This window comes from Mustela erminea, chromosome 12, assembly GCF_009829155.1.
Source record: "Mustela erminea isolate mMusErm1 chromosome 12, mMusErm1.Pri, whole genome shotgun sequence".
NCBI lineage: Eukaryota > Metazoa > Chordata > Mammalia > Carnivora > Mustelidae > Mustela > Mustela erminea.
In genome coordinates this window covers 56,646,372-56,667,592 of record NC_045625.1, presented here as the reverse complement: position 1 = coordinate 56,667,592, position 21,221 = coordinate 56,646,372, and positions in this window count along the sequence as shown.

The following is a 21,221-nucleotide window of genomic DNA, read 5'->3' as shown; positions in this document are numbered from 1 at the left end:
TTTATTACATAAGGTGCTTAACCTGGATAACACTAGAGATAGATTCCATATTAAATTACCAGTTTTGGAGCACCTAATGTCAACTATTAATATAAAAATAATTAGTATGTCAATCATTTTGTAGATATTTAAACATTTGACTATCTGTAGAGTTAAAATATTTCCAAATCTTAATACAGGTAGCTAAAGAACACATATAAATATGTTTCCAATATGTGAAATGTGGATAGAATGCGTTATGTATTTTTTAAGATTTTATTCATTTGACAGAAAGAGTGAGAGATCACAAGTAGGCAGAGCAGCAGGCGGAAATAAAGCATGGAAAGCAGGCTCCCTGCTGAGCTGAGAGCCCAATGTGGAGCTCAATCCCAGGACCCTGAGATCATGACCTGAGCTGAAGGCAGAGACTTAACCCACTAAACCACTTGGGTACCCCTAGAATATGTTATATTAAAACCAATGCCAGTATTATTTTTCATGACAGTACAATTTATGAATATACCCATTGATATTAGTGAATCAAGAGGAATATTTAGTGAACACTCACATGCACTCAATCACAAAATTCAAATATTATAAGCAAACATTGGAAAGTTTTTAAAATTTTGGTCCTCTGATGAGAGCTGTGAATATTCAGACTCAGTTAATTCATGTTTAAAGGCATAGGTAATACTCTGACTTAACGATTTACTATTCTTACATGAGTACAGTGAAATCCTTCTCAACCAGCAAAAATAATCTTTTAAAGACTACTGAAGTAAATTGAAAGTTGTACACAATACTACAATATTATGAAAAAAAATACTACAATATTATGGTTAATTTTCTTCATATTTGTATATTATTTAAGTATCCCAATTGACTATATGCCCTTTGCCATTTGTGTTGGAATACTCCTCCTACACACAGGCTCTTGTTCTTCTTTGTGTGATTGTTCTTAAATCCAGTAATTACATTTCTGAACCAGAGTAAAAGATTATATCACTCTCCTTTTACATATATGAGATTGGCAGAGAAGTAGCATACTGCTGGAACTATTTCTAGAATATTTTTGCCCCGAGTATTACTACTAGAAGAGGTTTCAAAGACATTTTTAGGATTTGATAAAATAAAGCTGGAGAATGACTGTACCTTAGTGGCAAATACAGCAATAATCAGGGATGTGTATAGGTATGTAAATTGTATTATATACTGCCATTGTGTTTAGTAAAAAAGATTAATAAAATGACTGTAATAATTATGTAGATATACGTGTTTGGAAGATATTAAGTTGTCCTGCTTTCCAAGATAAAAGGATTAGTTTACTTTTATGTAGTATGGTTGGTAGAAAGAAATGAGAAGCGAGGGTATATGCACCTAACTGTGACCTCTGAAATAAACCAAAGATTATCAAGATAAATTATCATCAGGTGTTTATTATTTCAAGCTTATTGTAAGTTCACCTTATAGGAAAAATGGGGAAGAAGATTGGGAGGCATTTTTGAAGTGGACAAAACACAAGAGATCAGAAGAGAATGATTTGATTATGAAACATATTGTATTCAAGCCTGTATACTCTGGTGTAACTACATCACTCACATGGTCAGAGTCAGTTCAAATGGTCAGAACTTTGTAGAAGCACATTGTTTCATTCAGTATGTCTCCTTACATCAGAAATGCTTTCTGCTTGTTGCATGAGCAAATTGTCTGGAGATCTCTTTGTAGAAGTTTGCTATTCAGAATGATTGTAATACTCTAACACCCAAAGAGGATTCAAGTCCATTCCAACTAATGTTTTATGAATAACATTAGAAACTCAAAACCTTGGACAAAGAGAAGCCATGAAGAAATGTATGCTTTTCCTGGGAAACAAACTAAAGTAAAATTGCAACAAGTTCTCTTAGTAACCTTCTTGTATCAAACATGGTAGAATTGTAACAAGTAAGCAAAAGTTTTATTAATATCAGAATTTTCTTTTTTTTATTGCAACAGGAAATAAACCACTTACTGAAATATTTTCCTTCATTAGTGACAGATGATGTAATCAGCTTTGCAATCTTTCTGACTCCTAATACATATTAACTGTTATTTTTTAAAATTATATCCATGATATTGTTTAGCCTCTTTGTATCAAGGTATGAGAAATAACTTGAGGAACTAACCCAGATACACAGAATTAACGTTACATTTCAATAAAAATTTTAGGTTAACTCTATAGGTTGAGAAATACCATTATGTATACTACAATAATGCAATTTAATTTTCTTTATGTTTTAGGTAAAATTTCCTCTTAGTATTATCTAAGTTCCTTGATAAATAAATCGGTCTTACATATTTGGTCTCAGTATCAAGCCCTATCAAATTTCCTTGTTCAATAAAATTGAGTTAAATTCATTTCACTTATTGCATTCAGTAACTTTTTATTCACTTTCATGTCCTTTATAACAGTATCTGAATACTTTGATCAAGACTGGATAAATGATTTGATTCAATAGAGGTAGTAGAATTTCAGCCAGAACAAATAGACTAATTCTAAAATAATTTAAAAATATTTTCCAAGAATATACTAGATAATAAATTATCAAAGTTTTAGAGGCAATAACTTATTCATGCAGCCACCACTTATGATGTAGTATCTAGAGTATTTTACACCTCTGAACTTCTGTGCTGTTCTAGATGAGCCCATTTGATTTTAATCATGTTTCCTACTAATAGCTCCCCTCCAAAATAGACATAAACCTTAATTATTCTGATAATCACTAGGGATCTAACCCAAATGTGAAAAGAAAGAAAGAAACCAGGGTATGGAGGATAAACCATTTTGTAGGATACATAGATGAATGCTTTTCATTTGGTGCTTAGAAAATCCATTTTGTAATGTATATTATATATTAGTCCATCAACAATGCAACAATTAGGGTAAAATATAAGAACTTAAAAGCATAGCTTTAGTTTAAGTATTTATTATTTATTTTTCACTTTTTATTATCTAACCTGAAAAGTTTATGTGGTTTTTGTTTTGTTTTGTTTTGTTTGTTTTTTATGCTCTGGACAAATAACAAATCTTGAGTGCCCTCAGGCTTCAGTAAGATATACAGAAATCCTGACTGATGATGAACCCTCATAAAATGAAGTTGTTTTCAAAAACACCAATCATAATATTTCTTAAATGTAGGTATATGTGTTAATCTTTTAAACATTTTTAAATTTTAGATGAATTACAGTCTTAATGCATAATTTTGTGACAACTTGTCAGTATTTTGGGGTTCAGAACAGAAATACTATTGTTTTCTCAAAGTTTGTCTCAAAATTCTCTTTTATTAATTTACTCATTAATTCAATAAATTGTTAAGTGCCTATAGCATGTCATATACCATTCTGATGTGAATATTAATTTGGCTTAATGGTGATTATTCTGCCACAAAGGAGATAGAAATATAAATATTTAATGCTTCTGAATGATATGAATATTATAGAAAAGTTTCCTATAGGTACAGTGATAATGCCTATATGCCAAGGAGGAAAATTAAATCAGTATGGAAAGAGAAAGCTTTATTGATTTGGAAGTTATGAAGAATTTTTTTTAGGATTAAAAAAATAGAAAAATGGAGCCAGGGGAAATCTGAGACTAGGAATTGTTTCTCTAGCTCCAAATATAAGAATGAGTGATAATAAATGTTAAGCCTTTGTACTGTTGCTTCATTATTGTCGCAGAGAGCAAACTGAAATAGAAAGGCAGAAGAAAGTATGGGTACCTGCCTTACAAGAAATACTAAAGAAAATCTTCCAAGCTGAGAGAATACAATACTATAAAATAACTAGTATACTCATGAAGATATATTAAGAACAACTCAGGTAACTAACTACATGAATAGGTACCCAAATATGTTTATACTTTATTTCTTCTATATTTTTAGAAGGACAACTGCATATAAAAAAATATAAAACTAGTGTTGATGACCTCATAGTATATAAAGACATACGTAACTCATAAGACAATTACATATGAAAGAGGGAGTGGTAGTATACTGAAGCAAAGGTTTCTGCTAACAGTAATTAAATAAATATAAATCCAAAGAAGATTATTTCAACATAAAATGTCCAGACCAAAAACTAAGAAAAATAACTAAACATGTAATAGAAACAAAGGAATTAAAATGGTATACTAGAATATATCTACATCACAAAATAGAAGGTAATGGGAGAATGGAGGAATTAAAAAAGATATGCACTAATAAAATGGTAGTACTAATTTAATATTAGTAACTACATAAATACAATACTGTAAAATAACTATAAGTATTGATTTACATATGCCAATTAAATGATACAATTGGCATAATAAACTTAAGAAAAATCATGTTCCAGACCGTGCATGTTTAATAGCGGATTACTGTAGATTTTGGGACCAAATAGAAATAAAAAGAAAATCATGCTAAATGTTACTAAGAAAAGAGCAACGAAAGAGAACTGAAATGGCTATAATAATAATGGAAAAGTATACTTAAGGTTAAAATTTGTTAATAGAAACAAATAAGAGAGTTTAATTATAAAAGTATCCATTTATCAGGAAGATATAATGATCATAAATATACATGAGCCTAACAACAATATATGAAACAAAATTTTAAAATATATGAAGAAAAAACTGACAGAATTTCAGAGAGAAATAGATATTTCAGCAACAATACTTGGATATTAAAATACCTCATTTTAAATAATGGATAATAACTAGAAGTTCAACAAGTAAATATTTAACAATTGAACAACATTATCCATTCACTAGCCCTAACAGACATATGTTTTACTGTCTATCCAAAGTCAAAATACACATTCTTCTAAAATGCATGTAGTTATTTTCCATGATAAAACATACACTAGGCCAAACAAAAACAAAATAAATTTACAATTATTTAAATAAAAATATATTCTCTGACAATATAGAAATAAACAGAAAACCACAAAAAGAAGTTGGGATTTATAAATATGTACAATTTAAACAACAAACTCTTAAAATCACATCCAAGTCAAAATATAAAAAGTGAAATTAAAAAAATATTTTGAGGACTAACAGCAACAAGATTTGCCTTCAGCAAAATGCTTTGGCAGCTTCCTTCAACAGGTTAATAGATAAACTGTGGTACATCCTGAAAATGGGATAACCAGCGCTAAAAATAAATGAATTATCATGCCATGAGAAGACACAGAGAAAACTTAAAAGCACATTACAAAGTGATAGGAGCCAATTGAAAAGCTATTTACTATATGATTCAAACTATATTACATTTTGAAGAAGGCATAACTGTGGTTTAGTCAACAGATCAGAGGTTGTTAGGGGTTGGAGGCAAGAAAGATGGGTAAGATGAATAGGCAGACCCTAAATTATTTTCAGAGTGATAAAACTATACTACAAGGTGGATTTATGGCATTATATATTTGTTAGAACTCTTGGAATGTACAAAACCAAAATAATGTAAACTGTAGACCTGGGGTGGTAATAATGTGTCAATGTGGGTTCATCAATTGTAACAAATGTACCTCTGAGTTAGGAAAACCAGATGTAAGCCAAGAAAATACTGTTTGAGAATAGAAAAAAAGAGGAACAACACAACCACCACCACCAAATGAGTTACAATGACAAAGCCATCAGACTGTTTTGGAAAACAACACATAAATCAAGGCAAGAAAGAATCATTTTTGAAAAAACATAGATCAGCTAACTTCTCCTTCACTTATCAAAGCCATATGAAATAGCTTCGAGTGTACAAGAACTTAGGAAATTTGGCATCTATGGGCTGTTTGAAAAACTTGTTAGAGAATAAACTTTTTGTAAACAGTTGATTATGGGCAAAACATAAGTAAAAAATGATGGTGAATATTTTAATTAAAAGATGGAGTTTCTATCAGAGACGTGGATAATAGTAAAAGACTAATATTTCATATTAGTTACATATTGTAACAGATTAGAACTAATGCAACCAAAGGTGAAGTGGAAAAAGGAAAATAAAATACTTCCTTGATAGTTGATAAGACAATTGTTGGGAGTTAAGGAAACTGATGAAAACTGACAATCCAGAGAAATATAAATACAAAAATGGGGGACCACAGGAATTTAAGAAAGGTCACAATGGTAAGCATTAAAACAAAAATACAAACATTCTCAAATATCATTTTTTTAAAATATTAAATAGCAAGTACTCACATCTCACAGAGAAGTAATGAACATGTGAGTAGGAATAGGACACAATGTTTAAGGAGAGGAGGGATATTTTTCTGACAATACTTCTTTATATAGTATATAGTGTGACTTATGTAATCATAACAATGTTTTATATACCTCAAAAATAAAATGTTAAAACAATCCCAGATATGAGGGAGATCTTCAACTCAAATAGTAATAAATGGACATGTATGTGTTACAAATAATTAATGTAACCATATTGCAGGGTATGAAGAGAATAAAAAATAGTATGACTAACTTAAGCAAAGATTATGTGTTGATATATGGTAAAGCTAAAGACAAAAACATTGCACCCACATATTGTAATCTGGCTAGTGAATTTGTTTTTCACAAGTTTTGTGTTGGTAGTTCTGTTATTAGTTTATGTGTATCTGGGATTGAGCAAATAGGTAAATAACAGTGTAGATTATGAGAGCCAGGTAAATCACTTTCTGTGAAAGTAGCTGCAAACAGAATGTGGGAAGGATAAAATGAAGTCTGCTATTGCACTGGAAACTGAGGTATCAGTATAGACTTTTTAACACACACAAAAATGGAGATGTACAGAAAGAGACATAGGTTTGTATGTATGAATATATACACACATATGTACACATTAAGTTCATATACACACAGATATACACATAACATGAATGTATACATATCTTAGATTTAATTGTGACATCCTACAACAGTGGCAAACCAGTAGCAATAAACATGCCTAACAACTAGTTTTTACCATTTTTCCAATGAAATAAACCAGAACTCTGAAAAAATGCTGGTGCCAGAAGAAGATATCCTCATAAATTTTAGTAGTGCCAGAAAATAAGGAATTACCTTTTCAAAAAATGATTCTTGCATGTCTAAAGACAGAAACCAACTTGAAAAACCTCCCATTGGCCAAATATAGAACAATTTTAACAATTAAAACAATGAATTGTTAATAGAATGAAATAAATAAAATAATAATAAAATAAATATGTGATTCCATAGTAATATAAATAGTTGAACAAATTAATACATTTGGTAGAAGAGACTGCTTTTTCTTACAGAATTCCAATAAAGACCTCTAGAAAATAGAAAATCATCTTTGGCAATTACTATAGTAATAACTTCCATAAGCAAAAATCATAGTGAGTACTAATATTGATGGAGCAAATTATGGTAAGATATAAAATATTTGCAGAATCTTAAAGTTATCTTCCCATAAAATACTAAGTCCTTAGTAACCTTTATTACTAAATAAAAGATTACTACAAGTTACTAAATCCTTAATAGTATTTAATGGTAATTTATCAGAAGTGTGTAACTTGAATCTAATCCTGACAAAACTTCAAAAAAAAATCTAAGTTAAAATAAATTCTGCAAAATAATTGGGTAGTACTCTTACAATATTTCAAAGTCATAGGAAACTAAGCAGCTTTCCCATATAAAAGACGGCTGAAGGAATATAACAATTAAATATGAGGTAGGATCCTGGATTGGATCTTAGACCAGAAAATGCACATTAATGGGATAATTAGTGAAATTTGAACAAGGTCTATAGATCAGTCAATAGTATTATAACAAAATTAATTCCCTGCTTTTGCTAACTGTACTATGACTATGTAAGATGTCAACATTTGAAGAATTTGGGTGAAGAATTTAGGAAGTCTTTGCACTATTTTTGTAAAATTTTGTAAATCTGAAATTGTTTTAATTTTATAAAGTTAAAGTAAAATATTTAAAAACTATTGTATAGATCATAAAATAAAATGTGGCAGGAAAGAAATAGGGTAAAAGGAGTCAAATATTCAGGAATTGACTTGTTATTAGGCATTTTTTTTTCATTTATTTCATTATACTCTGATAAAATCCTTTGAAAAAGATAGGATATTCTGATCTTCCAGGTAAGAATATTATCTATTAGCTTGCATGTTTCAAAATCAATCTACAGTAAGCAAAACAAATAGGGATTATCAAAAATTTTTCAGATTACAATTATGTCAGTACAAATATAGTAAGGTAGTTTGATCCTACAGGAGCTTAAGAAAAACACTAAAGAGCCATCTCTGTATCTCATATGTTTGATCCTATTTGCATATATTTAAACCTATGTTTCTTCATCTTTTTCACCTTACTTTTTCTACTTAGTAGTCCACACTCTAAAATACTGAAGCTCCAATCTCCTCATTATAGACATTTATAGAGATTAGCTAGGCAAGCCCCAACTGCAATTTGAAGCTTCACAGTGGTACACATACACTTGCTTTGGTACTGAAACTGACAAGTTTCAAAAGTGGATGCTATATTTGGCTTTTCTTCTTATCTCTGGTTCTATTTATATATCATTCTTACATTCTCTGTTCAGACCAACTTTCTGTAGTTTTGCACTTACATTGTGAATGCCTTTCTCCACTGCCCCCACATATACACATACACAAACATATATATATATATACATACATACACAAAAATACACATACACATCCTTTACTCAATAGAGAAAATCAGCTTGTGCAGGCATCCACAGAGGTTTCATCAATTGTGACCTGGGAGAATGCACTTGGAAAGTGCAAATCATAGTTGTGAAGGCCACATTTGTAGTTAATCCTGGAGCATTTTGAAATGAAGGCGGTGGGAGGGACTGGGAAAAAAGTCAGAGGCTCAAACACTGCCATGCAAAGGATTTGCATTCCAGCTCCATTAATTATGGGCAAATGACCTAGTGAGAGTTGTTTAAACCCACAGTAACTGTTTTCTTATTTTTTTAAATATAGGTAGATTTATTTTTAGAACTAATGCATGATACATCTAAAATCACCTATAAAAGTCCCTGCATGTATAAAGCTCTGGCAAATATTAGTTATCTATTTTTATCGGGAGAAAGTAGGCATTCTTGGTGAAAGCACAAGACATGATAAAACAAGTAATGCAAACAATAACAGTAAGACTGTAAGTTTGAATACAATAATAATACTAATAATAAAACTATTTGATTAAGGGAGCAAAAGGAAACAGAATGTGGTCAAAAATTAAATTAAATTTAATTAAAAAATCAGAATATAAACAAATACAAAATTAACAAATGAGACAATCTCATAAAAATACAGGAATGGAAAATTACAAAGATCCTGGAAAAATGTCATAGATAAAACGGCCCTCTCATGCCACATTTAGCCTCAAATATCACTTTGGGTATAAAATACATGAACAAGCCTGAGTGAAAATGCTGTTCCAGTGTAATCTATATAAAGAGTCTATATATTTGCAGAGAATTATTGGTTGCAAAAGTAAAGTGTCAGCTTCAGCCTTTTGGAAGAAGAGACCTATTTGTTTATTTTTTATTGGTATTGTAGCTACTAGATCATCATGTTGTTTGTCTTATCTGCAATGTCCTTTCTGGCCTTGTATTTCAGGCAAATGTAAATCAAAAGCCTTTAGAGTTATGGATTCTGATGATTCACAAGGTAATCTTGCAAACACAGCAGGGAAATATACGATTTGCAAATTGCTTAACTGACATCTCTGCTATTATCCTAAAATATTGTTGCAGTAGAACTCATTTTATAATATTTCAGCTTGATTATATTTTAAAACTTTACCTTTCTCAAGATAAATATATTGCCTCCCATTTGCATACTTTTATTCTGTTAAATTGTATGTGTATTGAAGAGCAGGATGCTTTATTTCAGGATGGTCAAAAGTTCTCCCTTTCATGTGAGTTTTCCTTAAGTTTTTAAACTTTTTTCTATTGAATTCTTGTAAAATTTATTTGCAATGGACTTTCTTACAATTACAAGTTATGATTAAATTTGCCTATAAATTAACATTACAACATTCTTAAAGATTTTCAATTTTGTATTATACTTATTACTTGAAAAAATGCCTATTGAGTGTAGAATTATTTGGTCCTTTCAAATGATGATAATATCTTTAACTAGTACATTTTTCATCAATCTAATATACTTTTCTACAATAAGCACTAAAATGTACTTACCAATCTTACACAAGGCTCTTTTCACTCAAGCACCTCATATTGAAAAAAATGTAACTGTAGGGTTACATTCTCACAGACTTTTATTAATTAAACCTAGAATTCATAGTGACTTTGCAATTGTGACTCCAATGTGCATATATACCTGCTTTAATACACATTTAAAGAATAAAATTGAAATTATTTTCATATATTAGAAAATATTATGGCCATTCATGTCTTGTCAAGTAAGTATTACAAGGTTTAATTGGATAGATGCTATTCAGATCAGAGTAGTAGACTAGGAGATGGTTCAATGGCAAATCATTTAATCTTTTATAGATAAGAAAGAAGGGACTGATGGAAATCATGTCTAAGAATGCTTCTAGTTTTAACCACTAATGGATGACATTTTAAACTTCAATTATAGAAGAATAAGAAAGATTTACTTTTATTATATATATATGTAATTAAAGTATTTATTTTGAATCTTTATCTAGTTATATATTTTAGTTATATATATTTTATTTATTTAGTTATATATTTAGTTATATATTAGTTATATATTTTATTTAGTTATATATATTTTAGTCCTATAGAATCAAAATTTCATATATAGTTATATATATTTAGTTATATATATTTTATTTAGTTATATATATATTTTAATCCTATAGAATCAAGATGAAATAAGAGAAGAGAAGAATGTAAGTGTTAAGAAGTGACTCCTGAAGTAAGAAATATTTTTTAATGAGTCAAGAAATTGATTTAAAAGATAAAATTCTCCTTTTCTGCAGACATTTCCCCAATCTAATTCAGATTATGTCAGTATAACTAAAGAAAACCACATTGATTCACTCATCATTAAAATTAACATCAGTGTGAATAAGTATTGGGCAAAGATGGGAGACAAAGCACTTGAAGGATATACTCAGAATAAACCTGAGCTATATGTCTTAGCATCAATCTAAGACTTTTACCTGGCACAAAAGCAGACACATAGATCAATGGAACAGAATACAGAACCCAGAAATGGACCCTCAACTCTATGGTCAACTAATCTTTGATGTAGCAGAAAAAAATGTCTAATGGAAAAAAGACAGTCTCTTTAACAAATGGTGTTGGGAAAATTGCACAGCCACATACAGACGAATTAAACTGGATGGTTTCCATACACCACACACACAAAATAGGCTCAAAATGGTGAAAGACCTCAATGTGAGACTGTAATTCATCAAAATCTTTGAGGAGAACACAGGCAGCAACATCTTCAACCTCAACCGCAGCAACTCCTTCCTAGAAACATCACTAAAGGCAAGAGAAACAAGTGCAAAAATGAACTATTGAGACTTCATCAAGATCAAAAGCTTTGCAAAGCAAAGGAAACAGTAAAAAAAAAAAAAAAAAACAAAAGACAACTGACAGAATGGACAAGATATTTGCAAATGACATATCAGATGAAGGGCTAGTAGCCAAAATCTATAAAGAACTTATCAAACTCAACACCCAAAGAACAAATAATCCAATTAAGAAATGGGCAGAAAGGGGCACCTGGGTGGCTCAGAGGGTTAAGCCTCTGCCTTTGGCTCAGGTCATGATCTCAGGGTCCTGGGATAGAGGCCCGCATCAGGCTCTCTGCTCAGCAGGGAGCCTGCTTCCTCCTCTCTCTCTCCCTGCCTCTCCGCTTACTTGTGACCTCTATCTGTCAAATAAATAAATAAAATATTTTTTAAAAAATGGGCAGAAGACCCCATGTTGGAAGTGGTGATGCAACATGGGGGCTTAAGTGGGTAGGAGAAGAATAAATGAAACAAGATGGGATTAAGAGGGAGACAAACCATAAGTGACTCTTAATCTCACAAAACAAACTGAGGGTTGCTGGGGGGAGGGGGTTTGGGAGAAGGGGGTGGGATTATGGACATTGGGGAGGGTATGTGCTTTGGTGAGTGCTGTGAAGTGTGTAAACCTGGTGATTCACAGACCTGTACCCCTGGGGATAAAAATATATGTTTATAAAAAATAAAAAATTTAAAAAAAAATGGGCAGAAGACATGAACAGACATTTCTTCAAGGAAGACACGCAAATGACCAAGAGACACATGAAAAAGTGCTCAACATCACTTGGCATCAGGGAAATACAGATCAAAACCACAGTGTGATAACATCTTCACCAGTGAGAATGACTAAAATTTACAAGTCAGGAAACGGAAACAGCAGATGTTGGTGAGGATGCAGAGAAAGGGGAACACACCCACACTGTTGGTGGGAATGCAAGCTGGGCAGCCACTCTAAAAACAGTAAGGAGTTTCCTCAAAAAGTTGAAAATAGAGCTAACCTATAACCCAGCAATTGGACTTTTAGGTATTTACCTTAAAGATAAAAATGTAATGATCCAAAGGAGCATGTACACCTAAATTCTATAGCAGGAATGTCTACAATAGTCAAACTATGGAATGAACCTGGATGTCCATCAACAGATGAATGGATAAAGAAGATGTATATAAATGTATATAATGGAATACTATGCGGTCATCAAAAAAAACCCACAATGAAATCTTGCCATTTGCAATGATATAGATAGACCTAGAGGGTATTATGCTAAGTGAAATAAGTCAATCAGAGAAAGACAATTTCCATATTATTTCTCTGATATGAAGAATTTGAGAGGCAGGGTAGGGGTTGTGGAAGCTAAAACAAATATAATTCATATATTTACCTCAGGGAAGATAAAATTTGAAGACCTCTTTTATTTTCTAAATATTGATTTTATATCACACGTATTTTTTTATATATTTGCCCTCCAGCATCCATAAATTATAAGTATAGTTTTTGTAAATGACATATTTGAACATACTCTTTCATGTATGTAAAAACAAGGGGAAGATGACTATAGTATAAATTTTCAGGTGAATGAAATTACTTTTTATGTCAATCACATAGAGAAAATAGTTCTATTTGTGATGCTAATTAACATGTAATATCTTTAATTACAAAGGTAAATATAATGAAATTGATACCAAAATTAGACACAGATATTTATAAAATTTAATTGAGAGCTAAGATCAAGGATCCTAAGTTTTTTTGTTTATTTGTTTTGTTTTGTTTTTTGTTTTATGTTTTGTCCTTAAGAAGTGTGGAATCATGACTATAATTTAACCTATAGATATTCAAAATATATATGTTGTCAGAATTATGAGGGCTCTAAGTTGCTTATAAAGTACATGCAAGTATGAGAAGTCAGTTGCAATAAATGGGCTTTCTGTAATTCCACAACTCTTTTTGAAGTTTCCTGAGGACAATGACATAAGAAAGAACATAAATAAAGTCTCATTTCTTCATGTAGAAAGTCAAAGAAGGGAAGAGAATTTTAAAAGGAAAAGATACTTAATTACAGAAAAATAATATGTTGTGCACTCTATTGATTCAGAAGCAAAGAGGAGGGGCGCCTGGGTGGCTCAGTGGGTTAAGCCGCTGCCTTCGGCTCAGGTCATGATCTCAGGGTCCTGGGATCGAGTCCCGCATCGGGCTCTCTGCTCCGCAGGGAGCCTGCTTCCCTCTCTCTCTCTGCCTGCCTCTCCATCTACTTGTGATTTCTCTCTGTCAAATAAATAATAAAAATAAAATAAAAAAAAAAAAAAAAAAAAAAGAAGCAAAGAGGACTCTGAAGGAAGAAGAATGGAAAGGAGAAAAATAGGAGAGAACATGGAAATTAGTTCTCTCTGGAAAAGAAACATCTTTTAGGTGATTCTTGCTCTTTAAGACTTATATTTTGCTATTTTTATATAGCAGTTGCAAACTTGTCATAGTGAAATATCTTGAAATATTAAAACCTCCATGGCACCATTTATCAGTGTTCTTATTGATAAAATAAAATTCTTATAGAAAATATAAATAGGAATACATTGAAGAAGCAAAATATAAAACCAATGTAAAAGAGGACTAAAGAGAAAAATCATCAGGTTCATTGAAAATAGATAGTGAATAAAAAACAAAGAATTGTGAATAAAAACAGTGGTACATGTGGAAAAGAACCCAAATTTATGTTCATAGAATATTGGATTACAACATAGTATATTAACAAATATGAGCTCAGATTGGCACAGGAGTTGATTTCCTCTAGGCACACTCAATAGAAACAAACAAACAAACAATGTCTCAGCAGATAAAAAAGAATGCGTATTTTAAAGCTTGTTTTGAGATATTGAAATAAATGCCTGGTGTTTTGTTAGTAATTTTATTAATTAGAATTTTAAATAATACTTAATGCATCTCTGAGATAACTCAATGAAATATGAACTAAAAAAAGTAAATTATCTGCCCTCCTACTTCCATTATTGAATGTTTGAAAAACACTCTGCTTTCTGAGAAATTCTATTTGACTGTTATCTTCCTTCATCATATTTGAAGAGGATGTTTAGGGGTGACCTTCTTAGAGGGTACATAGTTTTTGAAGTCTTCACTTAGCCTTCAGAATGTTTTAAGGCTTGCAGAATAATCACTCCCCCCTTCCCCACCCAGGGCTTGTGATTTCTATGCAATCAATTTTTTTTTTCTTCAGAAAGTTCTCTTTCCCTTTGTTGTTTTACTTCCCTGTGACATCAACTCCATCTAACATTCTTTGCTAGGTGTTTTTCAAAATTCCTCTATTTCTTTAGATTCTGGCTCCCTTGTATCTCTTTCTGTTTCATTACTATATGGAAGAATATTTAATGTCTGCAGCCAAATAAAACAATAAGTGTGAAGATCATATTTTTGAACTGTTCTTTGGCAGAAAGCTGAAACACTCTGATCACACTTCACAAGGCCTATGTAGCTAAAAGCTTTTTACTATCCTATGTCTTCCAGGGATCTGGAAACATTTGGTTTGTCCAAGATTTGGACATTACAAAATTCTGTTTGGGGCAGAATTTCTACTTGCAAAACTGGTCAATTCCTTCTCTACCTTATCTCTTTCTGGTTTCATCTTGTCAGAAGAAATCAATAAAAAAACAGCACACATTACTAAACTTTTGTTTTCCAAGTTATTCCCTTCGAAATACAAGTTAGTAGTCATGTAATCTAACTTTTCAAGTTACCACTAGGATTTTTTTTTCCTAAATTCTTTGGCAATGTATAGGTGGATTTTGAACACTGCAGTCTAATTATCTTTTTTATGCACTGCCTTCAGCAAGAATCCTATGTCATTGTTATAAATTTTGGGCACCTGGGTGGCTCAGTCAGTTAAGCATCTGACTCTTGATTTTGGCTCAGGTCATGATTTCAGGATCATGAGATCAAGTCCTGAATGGGGCTCCTTTCTCAGCACACAGACTTCTTGAGATTCTCTCCCTCTGTCCCCCAATTCATGAACATGCACTTTCTCTAGATAAATTAATAAAATCTTTAAAAACAAATTTAAAAAAAACACACAAAAAATCATTTATTAAAGATATGAGAAAAGACCATCAGACCATAATGGAACTCTTCAGGGCAACATTAAAAATAATTTTAATTATTTGCATCAGGTGACAGGAAGTTTTCCTACATTTGTAGAGGAGAAATATAAGTAAATATATTTATAAAAGTTTGAGGAGTACAACTCTTTAGGTTGGGTTATTTTTCCTCAACAACATAATTCTCTTTTTATGTATTTATTTGACAGAGAGAGACAGCCAGAGAGGGAACACAAGAGGGGGAGTGGGAGAGGAAGAAGCAGGTTTCCCAATGAGCAGGGAGCCCCATGTGGGGCCTGATCCCAGCACCCTGGGATCATGACCTGAACCAAAGGCAGATGCTTAATGACAACATAATTCTCTTAATGACAGCTTACTAGCTTCCAATCTGTTTGCTACCAATTAGTCCCACTTAGTAGTTACCATCATGGTAGTAAGTTCTGCCAAACAAAGTTCTCAGAATTTTTCTTTTCTTTTCCTTTTCTCTTTTTCTTTTCTTTTCTTCTTTCTTCCTTTCTTTCTTTGATTCTTTTTTCATCTCTTTCTTTCTCTTTCTCTCTCATTTCATTTTACAATTTAATGGTGGATTTTTGAAGATATCAGGGTTAAAAAGAAAGATTTATCTTTATATTTTCCCCAAGGCTAGTGCTAATGGAGTCTATTATCTTAAAGAATTTCTCAGTTCCCCATGTCCCACTTATTTTTTGGGATTTCTTAGAGGTTATCTTTCAAGGTGGTAATTTCTGAGCATTGTCTATTACCTTCCTCTTGTCTACTCCCCAAAGCATTTTTTTTTCTTGCATTGCTTTGCAAAATGCAGTTAATGGTAGCTACAAGCTAAAATTTAGATTCTTTCCTACCAATTCCCCTAACTAAACTGATAAGTAGTAACTGATAATTAGTATGGTCTACCTACAACATTAAACAAGGGGTAATATTAATAAATGTGTTTCCATTGCATTACATTCTTGTTTTCATGGGAAAGTGTCTTGTCATCCAACTGTAAAGTCAATAGCATTTGTAGTCTTTATTTTTGGTACCAATGTTTGCATTGAGTAGGTAATTAATTCTACCTTTTATATCATAAGTGCAAAAAATATATCAGTGGTTTAGAAAATAAACATTGCTTTCCCTCACATTAAGATCAAATGCAGGGAATTGAGTTTAGTGTGGTAGGTACTCTGTGTTTCATGCAGTCAGTTAAGATCTAGTATGATTAAAAGAGACTCTGCCTTCCCGTAGGAATTTTAAATTATATACTAGATCCTCTTCATCTATCTGGCTGACATGGGCAAATACAAATTATGAGAATCATGGGAGAAGTTTCAGGGGCTAAGACTTAGAATAGAAAACATTTATTTCAGACCCCATTCATTGGAAAGCCTTGGTCACATGATTCCTACTTGGCTAAAAGGAATTTTCTGTATGATGAGGAGGTGACTGAGATATCTAGATGAACTGGTACTGTTTTCTCTATCTCATGATGGAATATAGAATTAGATTTGTAGAGTGCCTTCAAAATCTAAGACACTATAACTTAGAATATGAGATAAGTCTAGACAGTGAACAATAAGATGCCAGAGATTTTTTTTCCTGAATAGTTTCTGTGTTTTCAGTGACTAACATAATACCTGATGAATGTATAATTTCATACCAAATAAAATTATACATTCTAGTAATATATAATTATAATACATAATAAGATATTTTAATTAAATATTTTCTATATAAGTGATTCAAGAATAAGATCAAAAGCTTAAGTAAGAAGAAGAAGAAGTAAATAAGAGGGGCACCTGGGTGGCTCAGTGGGTTAAAGCCTCTGCCTTCCACTCAGGTCATGATCCCAGGGTCCTGGGATTGAGGTCTGTATTAGGTTCTCTACTCATCAGAGAGCCTGCTCCCCCCACTCCTCACCTGCCTCTCTGAGTACTTGTGATCTCTGTCTGTCAAATAAATAAATAAAATCTTTAAAAAATAAGTAAATAAGAAATAAAATGGGGAACCTCAGTTTTAGCAGTAGTGGGGGTATGTCTTATTTCACAAGCAGACCTCTGCACACCTAGCTGCCCACAATAGAAAAGGAGAGCTTCTGAAGAAAACTGGACTGAAGAATAGAGGTAAAGACTCAATAAAAGAGTACACATAATATACATAGAAGACTCTTTAAAACTGGGCCCTGGGAAGCAGGGGATACAGCATTGTGGGGCACTATAGGATCTCTTCCTCATAAGGCTATTATCATTAAGAGCAAGATAAGTAGCTGACAATCCTAACATAGAGAAACAGACGCATCTCCCAAAGAAAGAACAGGATCAAACCACAGTAAGAAATCAGAATGAAACAAATGTAAGTAATATGCCTGATAGAAAATGTAAAGTAATTGCCATAAAGATGCTTAGGAGAAAAGAATGAAAAACATCAGTGAGACCTTTAACACAGAGTTAAAAAAAGAACCATTGGAAGTCAAGAACACAGTAAATGAATTTAGAAATACACTTGATGGACGTCAGGCTAGATTAAGCAGAGGAATGAATTAGCAACCTGGAAGACAGAGCACTGGAAGTAATCAAGCTGAGCAAAGAAGATGAAAGAAAATTATGCAAATTGGGAAAAGTCTTAGGGAACACAGTGACTCTTTGAGACATAATAACATCCACATTATAGTAATCTCAGAAGAAGAATAGAGAGATAAGGGGGTAGTGAAATTAATTGAAGAAATATGAGGTAAAAACTTTCCTAATCTGGGGAAGGATACAAATATCCAGATCTAGGAGACAGAGAGATCCCCCCAAAATTTTACCCAGGGAGGTCCACACCAAGACACATGGTAATTAAAATAACAAGAAGTAGAGAAAACAATTAAATAGTAAAGAAAAGAAGATAGTTACATACATAGGAAATCTCATAAAGCTATCAGTGTATTTTTCAGCAGAAATTTTGCAGTGCAGAAGGCAGTGGTAAAATCTGCAGCTAAGAATATCTTATTCAGAAAAGCTATTATTCATAATCAAAGTACAGATAAAGAGATTCTTACAACAACAAAAGCTGGAGGAGTTCATGACCACTAAACCAGCCCTAAAAGAAATATTAAAGGGGGCTGTGAGTGGAAAGAAAGACCATAAGTGACAGTATAAAAGGAAAAAAAAAAAAAAACACCACCACCACAACAAAACCCAGCAAAAATATATATTTCTTTAAAAATCAGCCTAGGGATTCATAAAATAAAAGGATGCAAAATACAACATCATATAACTAAATGATGGGAAACAGAGGAGTAAAAAATGGGTTAAAACTTAACTGATCATGAACTTAATATAGACTGCTATATGCAAATGTTATATATACATCTACTGGTAACTACAAATCAAAAACCAGCAATAGATATTAAAAGAATAAAGAGCAAGGAATCCAAATATGCTAAAGAAATCCAATAGACAGTGAAAGAGAGAAAGAGAAGATAGGATTATGGAAAATCTATAAAAACAACCACGAACAAGTACCAAAATGCCAATAAGTACATATCTGTCAATAATCATTTTGAATGTACATAGACTAAACACTTCAAGCAAAAAACATAACATGATAAAGTTCATAAAAACCAAACCAAACCAACCAAACAACCAAACAAATAGGCTCATCTGTATGCTGCCTTCAAGAGACAGATTTCAGACTGAAAGACAGCTCCAGATAGAAATTGATGGGATTGGAGCCCCTGGGTGGCTCAGTGGGTTAAAGCCTCTGCCTTCAGCTCAGGTTGTGATCCCAGGATCTTGGGATCGAGCCCTGCATCAGGCTCTTTGCTGGGTGGGGAGCCTGCTTTCTCCCCTCTCTCTGCCTGCTTCTCTGCCTATTTGTGATCTCTGTCTGTAAAATAAATAAATAAATTAATTAATTAATTAATTAATAGATAAATTTTTTTAAAAAAGAAAAAGATAGAGAAACGTTCATCATGTAAATAGATGTAAAAAAAAAAAAAAACCCTGGGGTAGCAATAATGATATCTGAAAATAAACTTTAGGGGGTACCTTGTTGGCTCAGTTGGTTAAGTGTCTGCCTTCAGTTCAGGTCGTATCCCCAGGATCCTGGGATTGAGCCATACATCAGGCTCCCTGCTCAGTGAGGAGTCTGATTTTCCCTCTCCCTCTGAAGCTCCACCTGCTTGCACATGCTCTCTCTCTGTCAAGTAAATAAATAAAAGCTAAATAAATGAAAATAAACTCTAAAACAAAGCCTGTGAAAGACAAAAAGAAAACAGTATATAATAATAAAGGGGATGATCCACCAGGAGGATATAACAATTGTAAATATTTATGCATCAAACATAGGAACACCCAAATACATAAAACAGTTAATAACAAACATAAAATAAATAATTGATAGGTATACAATAATAGGGGACTTTACTGCCTCACTTACATCAATGGACAGATAACCTAAACAGAAAATCAATAAGGAAATAGTGGCCTTGAATGAAAGACAGGATCACATGGATTTAACAGACATATTTAGATCATTTGATCCTAAAACAACAAAATACAGATTCAAGTGCACACAGTATCCTTTATGTGTGCATTTTATTAGTAAGATGTGATACAGAATAGATCACATATTAGGCCACAATACAAGTTTCAACAGTTTCAAGAAGATAATAGTCTTACCATGCATCTTTTCTGACCACAGTTCTATGAAAGATGTCAACCACAAGAAAAAAGCTGTAAAGACCACAAATACATGAAGATTAATTGACATGCTATTAAGCAATGAATGGATCAACCAAGAAATCAAAGAAGAAATAGAAAAAGAAATAGAAAACTACATGAAAATGAAAATACAATGATTTAAAATCTTTGTGATGCAGAAAAGTGGTTCTAACGGAAGAGTATATCACACAAGAGGCTTATCTCAAGAAGCAACAAAAATGTCAAATAAACAAACTAACTTCACACCTAAAGGAGTTAGAGAAAGAAAAATGAATAAAACCTAAAGTCAGCAAAAGAAAGGAAATAATAATGAACAGAGTATAAATAAGTGATTTATTTAAAAAAAAAAAAGCAGATCAATAAAACCAGGAGTTGGTTCTTTAAAAAAAAAAAAATTCCATAAAATTGAAAAGGCTCTAGCTAGATGTATTATGAAAAGAAAAAGAGAGAGAAAGAAAAAAGAAAAAAGAAAGAAAAACAATGGGTTCAAAAAATAAAATTATAAATGAGAGGATAAATAACTACCAACACCACAGAAATACAATCATAAGTGAATGTTATGAAAACCTGTATGCCAACACTTTGGACAACCTAGAATAAATGAACAAATTTCTAGAGACACATAAACTACCAAAACTCTAATGGGAAGAAATAAGAGACTTGAGCAGAACAAAAACTAGACTAGAAATTGAATTAGTAATTAATAATAATAATAGTAATAATAATAATAATAAAACAACTCCCAATAAAGAAAACTCCAGGGCCAGACAGCCTTACAGGTGTATTCTACTAAACATTAAAAAAGAGTTAACAGCTATGCTTTACAAAATATTTCAAAATATAGAAAAGGAAGGAAAAATTCCAAGTTCATTCTATGAAGCCAGGATTACCCTGATAACAAAACTAGAAAAGACTCCATTAAAAAGCAGAACTAT